This window comes from Agrilus planipennis, unplaced genomic scaffold (genome assembly GCF_000699045.2).
Source record: "Agrilus planipennis isolate EAB-ADULT unplaced genomic scaffold, Apla_2.0 scaffold56, whole genome shotgun sequence".
Classification (NCBI taxonomy): Eukaryota; Metazoa; Arthropoda; class Insecta; order Coleoptera; family Buprestidae; genus Agrilus; species Agrilus planipennis.
In genome coordinates, this window is record NW_020438870.1 from 875,407 (window position 1) to 887,045 (window position 11,639).

Genomic DNA, 11,639 nt, shown 5'->3' on the forward strand with positions numbered 1-11,639 from the left:
CATCGTATCGACCACGCCGGGCTATCAAACCTCGATTATTTCAAAATTTCATTACATAACTTACACACGGCCTTTGTATACCACAGAGCCGTAATAACCAATTGATGTAATAATTGCTTTTTACGTAACTGAATAGAAATATTTTACCGTTACTTACATGTGGGTGACCTTTCTTAATCTCCTTTTATACAATAATTAACAGCTACTCGGATATATGCGGCATAGGGTCATAGAAACCTGTAAAAATAACCTTTATTAGCACTACTGAATGGACACGATAATTTAGAAGAAATGAGACACAAAAAGAGTGCAAATACTTTTATAATAGATTAATTCAACCACAAATGCCTTAATAAAATAAAAATGATTTGAAAACAATTAGAACAAATTTTATAGGGCTACTGGACAGAGCTGGGTAGTTTTTGAATACTTCGGATATAGTATGGATATACCCGACATAAAAATGTTCTCTCAGTCTCTGAAAGCGAGACTCGGGTCTCCGTCTCTCATCGAGTCTCATTGGTGTCGCTGAAAAAGAGAGTTTAAAAAACTGTTTAGCGTCTCTGAACGAGAGACTGGAGTCGCTCATAGAGAGATCCTCATTTTGTAGCAGTCTTTGAACGAGAGAATCGAGTCTCTCAATTTTTCAGTTTTATTCATTCAGTCTCTCGGTGAGAGACTCGAATCTCTGAATTGACAATTTTATCGTTTGAGACTGTGAGAGATCCATAAAAACACCTAGGCAATAACTGAGAGACGGTGAGAGACGCTCTCAGAAACGCTGAAAGATTCTGAGAGATTTGAGAGTGACTGAAAATTTTTGCTTAGGGTATCTCCATAACTGGGGGGTTACCCCCGGTTTATTTTGATTAACGTAGTGGTTCTTAGCTTACGGTGTACCTTTATCACAACCCCTAAGAGCGCGGGATTGAAATGCGTTCATTCAGAACACGATGGCCGAAGCCACCAGTTTTTCCTAGGAGAACGCCCTAATGTGAGTGAGATCTACCTAATCCATATTAGGTTTAGCAAGTATGGTACCCATGCCGATATACGCCGTCAATCCATCGAGATGCCTACTCCCTTCTCCTGGCATGCGGGAATATAATCACTACCACCACGAACCCAACTTCAACCGAGCGGCATAACATAAAGATTTAGACCATTGCTTAGGATTCGGGAGGACGCCGGTTCGATTTCGGGCCCGTCTGCCTTGGTCCAAGTTTTTCTGCGGTTTCCTTGGATCACTTAGGCAAATGCTAGTAATACTCCACAAATAATCTTTCATTCTCTTCTGTCTTCAATTCGTCCATTTCATCTTTTTCACTCGAACCACCACCCACCCATTCCCACGATTCCTGAAAGGAGGCTCAAAAGGGCCTTCCGCCCTATCTTCGGGCGTAATTCGGAGGGACTACCCGTCCACCTATATTAGTAGCTGGTGGGAATGAAACACTCAAAAGTTTAAAAGTTTTATCCAACCTAAAACCACCTGGGGCTCCTGGATCTCCTCTAGTACCGGTCTCCATCACTGATTAGACATTCCAAAAGCAAATCCTTTTTCCCAGTCAGATTACTTGCCTACCGGCACTGCCAATCGACACATATCGAGTTTATGAGATTGCTAGAAGTCGTGAAATTAACAATCGTGTAATGCTAAATTCGCTAATTATTTTGTTAAAACTAATAACATTTATTAAGAATTATTGTTGATTTAACATCTGGCTTTTATGAATTCAACAATACGCATAAGATTGTTACTAAGAGACAAACTCTAACTCTTGTCTTTATACAGAGCGTTTCATAAATTACGGCAGACAGCGTAGCGAACGTCATCTGTAGAAATTTGCTACATTACTACTACATTACTAAGGTGCTTCTATTCAAAACTGAATATACTGCGCATCATACCAAAACGATCCCCTTAATAAACCGAAAAATATATATCTGCTGTGAAGCAAATGTTTATTTAAAAAACCTTCCACCACCACCATCATAAGGTCGTCAGTCCTAAGACTGTGGACACGTACCTCCACTCTTTCCTAGGGTGCGCTGATCTTCGCATTTACCTAAAGCTAGAACAACCCATATCCTTAACTATTTGCGAACAGTAATCTAATCTAGGTCTACCTCTACTCCTCCTAATATCCTCTAATATGTCTCTGACTAGACCTTCATGCCTGAAAAGGCGTCTTACCAACCTACCTCGCCTATTTCTAATTGACTTCCATAGAGTCCTCTGTTTTTTTACTCTTTCTAATACCTCTTTATTTCTAACCTTCTCTATCCACGGTATCCTCATCAAAGTATACTTAAAAGGTACATCATACATTTCTCTGTATAAAACTTTATAGTTTACTTCCCACTTGGATAAGAAATTAGGTGACTTCAAAGACTAACGATCGAAATGAGACTGCATACATTTTAGTGCCATTGTGGCATGCATAGTATAATTGTGTCATACTGTGGTAGTATTGTGATAGCTAAATTCAACGGAATAATTTGTATTACAAGTGATAATAAATAACCAGAAAAATTAATATTTCATAATTATCGTTTTACAATGCGGGAATTAAAAGTTTATATTTACAAAACTTCCTCCGTCTTTTTTAGTATATTCTCCAACAAATTGCCGTTAAAATTCACTACAAATAATTAACTTCAAACATGTTGTTAATGAAATGCAAGTTTAACAAAATATTTTCTACAGTGTACAGTAAAAGTCAGCTAGAAGTTTATATATTTTTAAAGGTTCTATTAGACCAATTTTTCTACTTTTTCTTAATACAGTAAATTGGTGTACGGCGCTGTACCGGTGCGTAACATGAACAGTGGGCGCGGCGGAAAAGAAAAGGTTAGAAGCGTTCGAAATGTGGTGTTACAGGCAAATGATGAGGATACCGTAGATAGAGAAGGTTAGAAATGAAGAGGTATTAGAAAGAACAGGAGAACAGAGGACTCTTTGGAAGTCAATAAGAAATAGATGAGATAAGTTGGTAGGACACTTTCTCAGGCAAGAAGGTCTAGTCAGAGACATATTAGATGCAGAAACAGGAGCTAAGAGGGGTAGAGGTAGACCTATATTAGATTACTGTTCGCAAATAGTTAAGGATGTGGATTGTTTAAGGAAATGAGAAAATTAACTCAGGATAGGAAAGAGAGGAGGTACGTGTCCAAGCAGTCTGACTACCTTATGATAATGAAATTGGTGTAATTCTATTATCGAAATTATGATTGTTTTCAGCCTTTTCTTCATTAGTAGGAACCATTTGAATCGAATATGATTAAAATGTCTATGAAGATAGTCAAAGGTCAACCGTACAAATATTGTAATAAGACTTCTACGTCGTGCGTGTGATATGTAAGAATGATAGCCTTCTAAAGTTGATTCCAAATTTATTATCGAATCTTGCGGAAACATGAAAAAATTAATTGTAGCCTACAATCGCTACCGCACAACTGCACAAAAAAAATTGTCAGTAATGCTTTATAAAGTTTATAAATATCCAAATTGACCCAACGTATCGTAATTATCTAGTAACAGTTGTATCGTTTTGCATAATTGTATTCCTGATTCATTAATACTTACACATTTATTTTTTTTACCGTTATTTATTTAAATTCTCGCCATTTGCCGATATTTCTGCTTTATTAAAATGCAGTATTTCAATAAGTACTTACAGTGGTTTTAAACAACTAGTTATATTTGTAATGATATAAACAAAAAATGCGTTGAATTGAAATAACAATTTGAAATTTCTCTGGCGGTATTTTATAGCTGTAATATATTATTAATCGTTTAAGCATTTTAAGAAAAAGTAGTATTAAAACAAGAAAAAAAAGGTTTATCAATCATCAAAAATATCTTTCCGATTTAATTATTTAATTACAGAGAGAAGAAGATGTTTGATCATTTTCAAATCAGGGCAATTTAAACTAACTAAAAATAAAACCAATAATTCAAAAGAAGCATGATTTCATATTTATTTTTAAGGGTATGTAGGTAGGGTAGGTTAGTTTAGGTTTTCCTCATTTTCTCTAATTATGTAATTTGCGATTCAATGGGGCAAATAGAGAGTTTTAGGAAAATATAGGTGCTTCGATGATTAAAAAACGCTTTTCTTTTTATTTTAATGCTATTGTTTGTCAAAATATTTAAACAACAACTAATAACTTATTAAAGCTGAGGCAATTGTATGTATTTTGGAAAAGATCATTTACAGATAATTTTTTTAACCTATCACACCTTAATTAAAAAGTCGATTTGGAAAAAATAAAATTTTGCGACGTTTTAAACTAAACTGTTCGTATAAATCAGGAGGGCCCAAAATTTAATTTATTTTATTACAAATAATTCTTGCAATAGTCTTGAGTAATGTATCAAGACATCTTGAACTTAAATTGAAATCCGCAGGTATTGTAATCTCAAACGGCACACCACTGTTATTATTTTCTATTGCCTACAAGATAAATTCGATATTTATCCGAATTTGTACATATTTTCCTGTAGTACCAGCAAAAGCAGGATTTATTATCGAATATACGAGAGCACGAAGAGTGGTTCCTCCCTTCGAATAGGGGAACGAGACGAATCAGGGTCGTCCCTTTCTTAAGGTCGCCTCGGCAATTTGATTATACAGCCTCTCTCAGCCCCGACCCCGACCTCGTCAAGTGCCAAGAGAAGAGGCGCCGAACCCTAAGTTTCGCAATGGGAACGACGCCGTTGACGCCGTTCACGTCGTCGACGTTAGAGATGGTAGGTAATACGACGTACTCCTACACACTCGACGGAAACACACTCGAGAAAAATATATTTTCAAACAATGAACCCAGTTGTTTTAACAAAAAAAGCCTAATAGAAACATGAGCCCAAATGAACCTATTCCGTTATCAGTAAAGGAATTGTATCTAACTAACGTAAGAGAAAAATTATTTTGCAACTATGCAAGCTTTATATGCATTGAAATTTGAAAAGTATTGATTTACGTGATAATGTGAATGAGATTTTATAAACTATAAAAAAAAGGGAAGAATAGGTAGGGAAAGAGCGAATATAAACATAAGAGACGAAAAATTAGAAAAAGTGACTGATTTTCGGTATCTAGGAAGTCAGATAACTAAGGATGAAAGGTAGAGATATAAAATAGAGGATGGCGCAGGGTCGAGTTGCTTTCAACAAAAAGAAGTCACTTCTATGCTCGTAAACAGTTAATTTTGAAATTCGATTAAAGGTGTACATCTGGAGTGCAACGCTGTACGGGTGCGTAACATGAACAGTGGGCGCGGCGGAAAAGAAAAGGTTAGAAGCGTTCGAAATGTGGTGTTACAGGCGAATGATGAGGATACCGTGGATAGAGAAGGTTAGAAATGAAGAGGTATTAGAAAGAATAGGAGAAAGGAGGACTCTATTGAAGCCAATAAGAAATAGACGAGATGGGTTGGTAGGATGGGCTAGTCAGAGACATATTAGAAGCAGAAACAGTAAAGGATATGGAATGTTTTAGTTTAAGGGAAATGCGAAGATTACCTCAGGATAGGGAAAGGAGTGGAGGAGCGTGTCCAACCAATATTAGAACTGACGACCTTATGATGATGATAAAAAAGAAGATTGATCACGTAGGAGCTTTACTCGAATACAGAAGGTTTTATACTTTATCAACTACTTTAAAATATTTTAAGTAGATAATACAATAAAATCCAGAATTCCATATAGAACCGTTTAAATAGGCTAAAATACGTTTCATGTTTGATAAACCAATGTTGGCCACGATTCACGTGTTTTATTGATAAAATCTTGAAGTAATTCCTTCCAAGTCTTTTAAAGAACTCTTTTAAAATGGGCAGTGTCTATGATTTTGAACCGCCATATTCTTTACCCCACTTCTTCTCATAAGCTATAATCTATTGGGACTTCCGAGGAATCCATTGAGCTTTCGAAATAAATTTCATTCAACTTTGTAATACCTTAAAATTGTTTTGGAGTAAAGTGGAAGCACATCTTACGCCAAGAGCATCTCTAAAATATTGCTGATATTGTAACAAGAGTTGAACTGAGGTTTAGGTTCAACAAAATGAAAACGTGCTTTACAGTTAAAGGAGACCCTAACCCAAACCACGAATTCCTTTCCGTGACTCCCCTTCTTTCGTAGTTTTTTCGTTCTTAGTCTCTTCTAATCTCTATTCACTGATTGAGTTTAACGTTTGCCACTGCAATTATCAATGAAAACCCAGACGTCAACGCTAGTGACATAGTTTTTCCACTTTTGATAGAACAACTTGTACAAGACCAGTGACATTTGGTGACGTTCGGTAATACTCTTGTCATTTAATCAGTAAGGGTCTTGCCAAGGGTCTTATATCTTCAGTATTTTAGCCATTGATCGCTGAAATAGTGTATCAGCTTTATTAGCAAGTTCTTCGATTCGTATTTGGGTCATTACTGTATTTTGGCACTTTTCCTTCGCTAGGTTGATGTTCTGATTCGATGCATTTTACCTTTAGTTACTGTCTTATTTTAATTCTCCAATTATTTTGTAACCATTACTTTGGTGTAACCGGAGGTTAAAAAGCCACAACGATACCAAACAATTGGTTTCCTTCCCATGTTGTTAATGATTATGATATTAGTACCGATCGATAGACGGGTGTTAAAAGTTATTACCCCTAGAAATCGCCCCACTAATCGACCACACAAAATTGTTTAAATTTTAATGATTTTAAGAAACTCCTTAGACGTTTTTGAAATTTTTATATTTAACAATGTATTTGATAAAGAACGAAACCTTCTGTTTTTAATTTCCTTGAACCTAATGTAATTTTCGTGGAACAAACATTTGTCCCAATACTGCATATGTTAGTATACGGGACAGCGTCGCGGCGCCGGAGTCTGCGGTTATTGAACCGTCCCATCACGTTCTTTAGTTCCTGTTGCTTTTGTAGTAGACTTACGTCTTCGAAATCTAAGTAAGTCTCATCGGGGATGTTGCTACCGTCAACAACCCCATCTATCGTAACAGCGTTGCTGCCACTTGCGCTGCTGTTATCAAGGACGACGCCTTTACGATGCGTATTTATTTGTTCAGCGTCGTCTGCAGTCGAGGGACGTCTTCGTTCTACCGACTACACGCGAAAACGCTTTCCAATATTCAATAACAAGCATTTCTGCACCTAGCACTCATATACAGGGTGAGTCATAACTATTAAGACAGGTTACTTGAACCAAACATGCCCGAATAAAATGTTACCGTGGAAAAAGGTACAGGGTGTTTAAGGTGACACTTTATATTCGGTTTTTGGTAATAACTTTACAAGATTTTTCAAAATTGATACTTTAGGCATGAAATATTTATCAATTATTCAACGACTTATTACGGCACATAGGAATCATTGACAGTCACTGTTAACGGCTTATCTAAAGTTCACTCTCTGGTAGTATAGCGAGACATATGATGGTTAACAATCGAATCAATATACACTATGAATGCGATGGGGTCCGGTTCATGAGATTTTGAACTAGCTATACTTCCCAAATCGTTGAATAAAATTTAAATTTATATATTTATATTAAAGCAGTAGTAGAAGTAGACTAAACAATTACGTATCCATCCTTTGGATGCTATCGGCCTAAAAACAACTTTCTGCTTAATAAAGAAGCTTCAGCGTCAGTATCGATTACACCGATAGCCCCATAAAGCATGGAAACTGAGATAATGGGGTAGTGATGAGTTGGCATCGTTGGAGGGGCTTTTGTCGTATCTCCAAGACTAATTTTATTTGAATTTCCTACGGCTCAGTTCTGGTTAATGTTAAAATTAAATGGGGAACAATATTGTGTCGAGGAACCCATTTCGCGGAAGTTAATAAAAGTTTCGAGTTAACTGAAACGCACTTATACAAAAGTTTATAAACGCCCCTGTGAATCAATACAACAGAAGGACTTCTAGTCGTTGTAATAAGTATAAGAATCAGGACTGACATGCTTTTCAAATAATCAACGAGAATTGATCAAAAGCAAAATTCTAAAATATGAAAACATTACGATGTCTTCTTCTCGTGCGAAATTGAATGGAAAGTTAGTTAAAGGGTGTAATAGCACCTCCAACAAAGATCTTGAATTTCCATTAAGTAGATACTTTTGCTTTCCGATGAAAACTAAATGTTTTGTACATACAACATTCATCGTCATCTACATCATAAGGAAGTAAGACAGGTTAGAGACGCAACTCCATTCTTTTCTATCCTAAGCTAGTCTTCGTATTTGCCCTAAAATTAGAACATCCCACATCATAAACTATTTCCTCCTCCTAACGCCTGATTCTGCTCCTCATATGTCTTCCGAGATAAAAATGTTCAGTCTCTCAGAGTCTGTGAAAGCGAGACTCGAGTCTCTGTGTTTCTCATCGAGTCTCTCTGGTGTCGCTGAGAGAGACTGTCGAGAGACTGTTAAAAAAACTGTTTAGCGTCCCTGAACGAGAGACTCGAGTCGCTCATAGAGAGATCCTCATTTCGAATCTAGTCTCTGAACGAGAGAGTCGAATCTCTCAACGAGAGACTCGAATCCCTCATAGTGATGTCTCGATAGACATGGTTAAAAAAGTTCAACATATTTCAAAGATCCCAGTCTTTCTACGAGAGACTCGAGTTTCTCAATATTTCAGTTTTATTCATTCANCGCCTGATTCTGCTCCTCATATGTCTTCCGAGATAAAAATGTTCAGTCTCTCAGAGTCTGTGAAAGCGAGACTCGAGTCTCTGTGTTTCTCATCGAGTCTCTCTGGTGTCGCTGAGAGAGACTGTCGAGAGACTGTTAAAAAAACTGTTTAGCGTCTGTGAACGAGAGACTCGAGTCGCTCATAGAGAGATCCTCATTTCGAATCTAGTCTCTGAACGAGAGAGTCGAATCTCTCAACGAGAGACTCGAATCCCTCATAGTGATGTCTCGATAGACATGGTTAAAAAAGTTCAACATATTTCAAAGATCCCAGTCTTTCTACGAGAGACTCGAGTTTCTCAATATTTCAGTTTTATTCATTCAATCTCTCATACATAGACTGTGAGAAATCCATAAAAACACCTAGGCAATAACTGAGAGACTGTGAAAGACTGTGAGAGATGCTGAATGACTCTGAAATACTCTGAGAGAGTGGAGAGAGACTGAAAATTTTTGTCTAGGGTCCCTAACTACCCTTCATGCTTGTTCTTCTGTTCTTTTTAATAACTCTTCATTTCTAACCTTCTCTATCTACGGCATCCTTACTATTCGCCTGCAACACCACATTTCGAACGCTTCTAACCTTTTCTTTTCGGCCGCGCCAACTATCCACGTTTCACATCCGTACAAAGCCATGCTCTAAGCATGCACCTTTAACAATCTTTTCCGAATTTCTAAATTTACCGTTCGCGAGCATAGAAGTGACTTCTTTTTGTTAAAGGCGATTCGACTGTACGTTATCCTTTCTGTTATATCGTTTTTACTCCATCCATCCTGCATTATCTGACTGCAAAGATGCCCAAAATCAGCGATTTCTTCTAATTTACTGCTACATGTACTAGCACACAATCTCGCTCTATACAATAAGTAAATCACTAATGAAAAATTACAAAAACGTTGAATAATTATGCAACAAAATTAATATATCTAATACTTTTTGGGCATCAAAATGTTCCACTAATTACTACGAAATAGATGTCAAGTAATGAAATTCCTTTAGTTTATGGCGTATTTCTGTTTCTACAATATCTTATAATCATGTCGGATATAATCGAAATTCTTCATCCATAGATAGATAGAGCAATGAACTATTTAATAAGTAACGTCTAATAACAGATCCTCGTCACGTTGTTTGATGAGAAAAACAATTAATTACGTAATTGCACTATTAAACATTAAGTACTAAGAAATTTTATCAAAATAAATAAATTAATTCTGAGGATCCATGCTTAACTACGATTACGTAAAAAAGTCATTAGCAGCCAGTATGCCAGATTAGACATAGAAATAATTGGCCATACTTTTGAATAAACAAATTAAGTATGGCTTACATGCGTTAATTTAAATAAATACTACGTCTCGTATCATATCGTATCCTAATATTACCGAATAACATTAGTCTATTTCTGGATCAGACGTGATAATAATTAGTTGTTGATTTGACTACAAAGGTAACAGATGTAATAAAAAAATGTAATCATTCGCCTACGTCTAAACCATTAAGATATTTAGTATCGGAAGATAGTTATTCTATTAATATTAGATACTTGTTAGGTACAAACAGAGCTTTGTGAAAATTTGAGATACAGTAATCAGCTCCATCTAATAAAAAATGGTACGGACTTGCACACAAATGAGACTTGTGATGTTTACATGTAGATAAAAAATAACAAAAAGTCGAGAGGATCAACCAAAACCTAACCTTTAATATAAAAAAAAGAAATCATACAACTCCAAACCGTATACAATTACTGGTTTACTATTATAACACTCCTTCGAAATTATTAAAAGAAAACTATTAATCAACAATAAAAACATGTAACATTTGAATTTAAAATTAAATCAATTTTGGAAAATTTCAATTTAATATTCCATACCACATCTCCAAAATAACATCTGAAGCATCTTATTTTAATGTCTGTGATCTGAAATGGTTGCACAACAATCCCTTTTGCCCTTAACATCAATAGACCCAAAGGTTACAGTAGGAAAAGACAACATTCACGAAGTGAGTGTTGCCATTGCCGTGTACCTTAGTCAAAAACAGTTTTAATTGATTTTGTCGGTTTTCACCGGTTGAGTTATCTAAACTATTAATTATTGGGTAAGTATTTATTTCAACTTCAACTGTAATACAAAATGAACAAAGATTTATTGCATTTTATTACTTTATTCGAGTATTACTAGATATTATGCAAAATAGCTAAATATTGTGATTAATTCTGCTGTGTTAAAACGTTTTTCCAAAATGGGTATTACGAATAATAATATATAGATTAATTACGTTGATTATAACATATATATATACAATACATGCACAGTTCTTTATTCGAGTGTGGTGGATCAATTTACCTTTTATCGTGCAGGGGTGGCATTGCAATGCGCGCCCGCGCCCCTTACAGACGCAGCAGAGGGTGATGTTCGGATGGTGCAAAAGCCGGCCGGCAAATTCCCGGTCTGCAGTCGACGCGTCGCGACGCAATCTCGCAAGCTGCTAATTTACTAAAGCAATTTCACTACATGTACATATACATTTATGTACATAGCACCTAGTCAATAAATAGTGATTGTTCAACCCCCGTTGCGTCGGTCGGTTGGAAGTACAAACAACCTCGTCCGCAGACTACTTAATCAACTGCACGGCGAAGCGAAAAGGTTAGTGTTCACACCTACCATTAAAGTCTTTTGTAAAAGTGTGATCCAGATTTTTATTTCGAATGTATAGTGCAGACTACAGCTTTTTTGTTAACACGAAATAATGATAAATAATTAACAATTTCTATTTTTTTTTACTTTTTTAAAATTATAAGTGTTACACGTATACGCATAACATATTTTTAATTATATTTATATACAGCGACTTCTTCAAAAATAAATCTACAAAAAAAAAGTAATCAACATTTATCAGCTCTGGCTTTTGTTTTTATAG

General features: G+C 35.9%; 1 long non-coding RNA gene across 1 annotated transcript in view; it reads right to left on the reverse strand.

Annotated features, from left to right (window-relative positions):
* The window catches only part of LOC108732662, a 233,703-nt gene that overhangs the window by 149,707 nt on the left and 72,357 nt on the right, over positions 1-11,639 (reverse strand). The window contains exon 2 of the long non-coding RNA XR_003231562.1: positions 158-237. This is a non-coding gene — a long non-coding RNA (uncharacterized LOC108732662). The remainder of the gene's footprint in view (positions 1-157; positions 238-11,639) is intronic.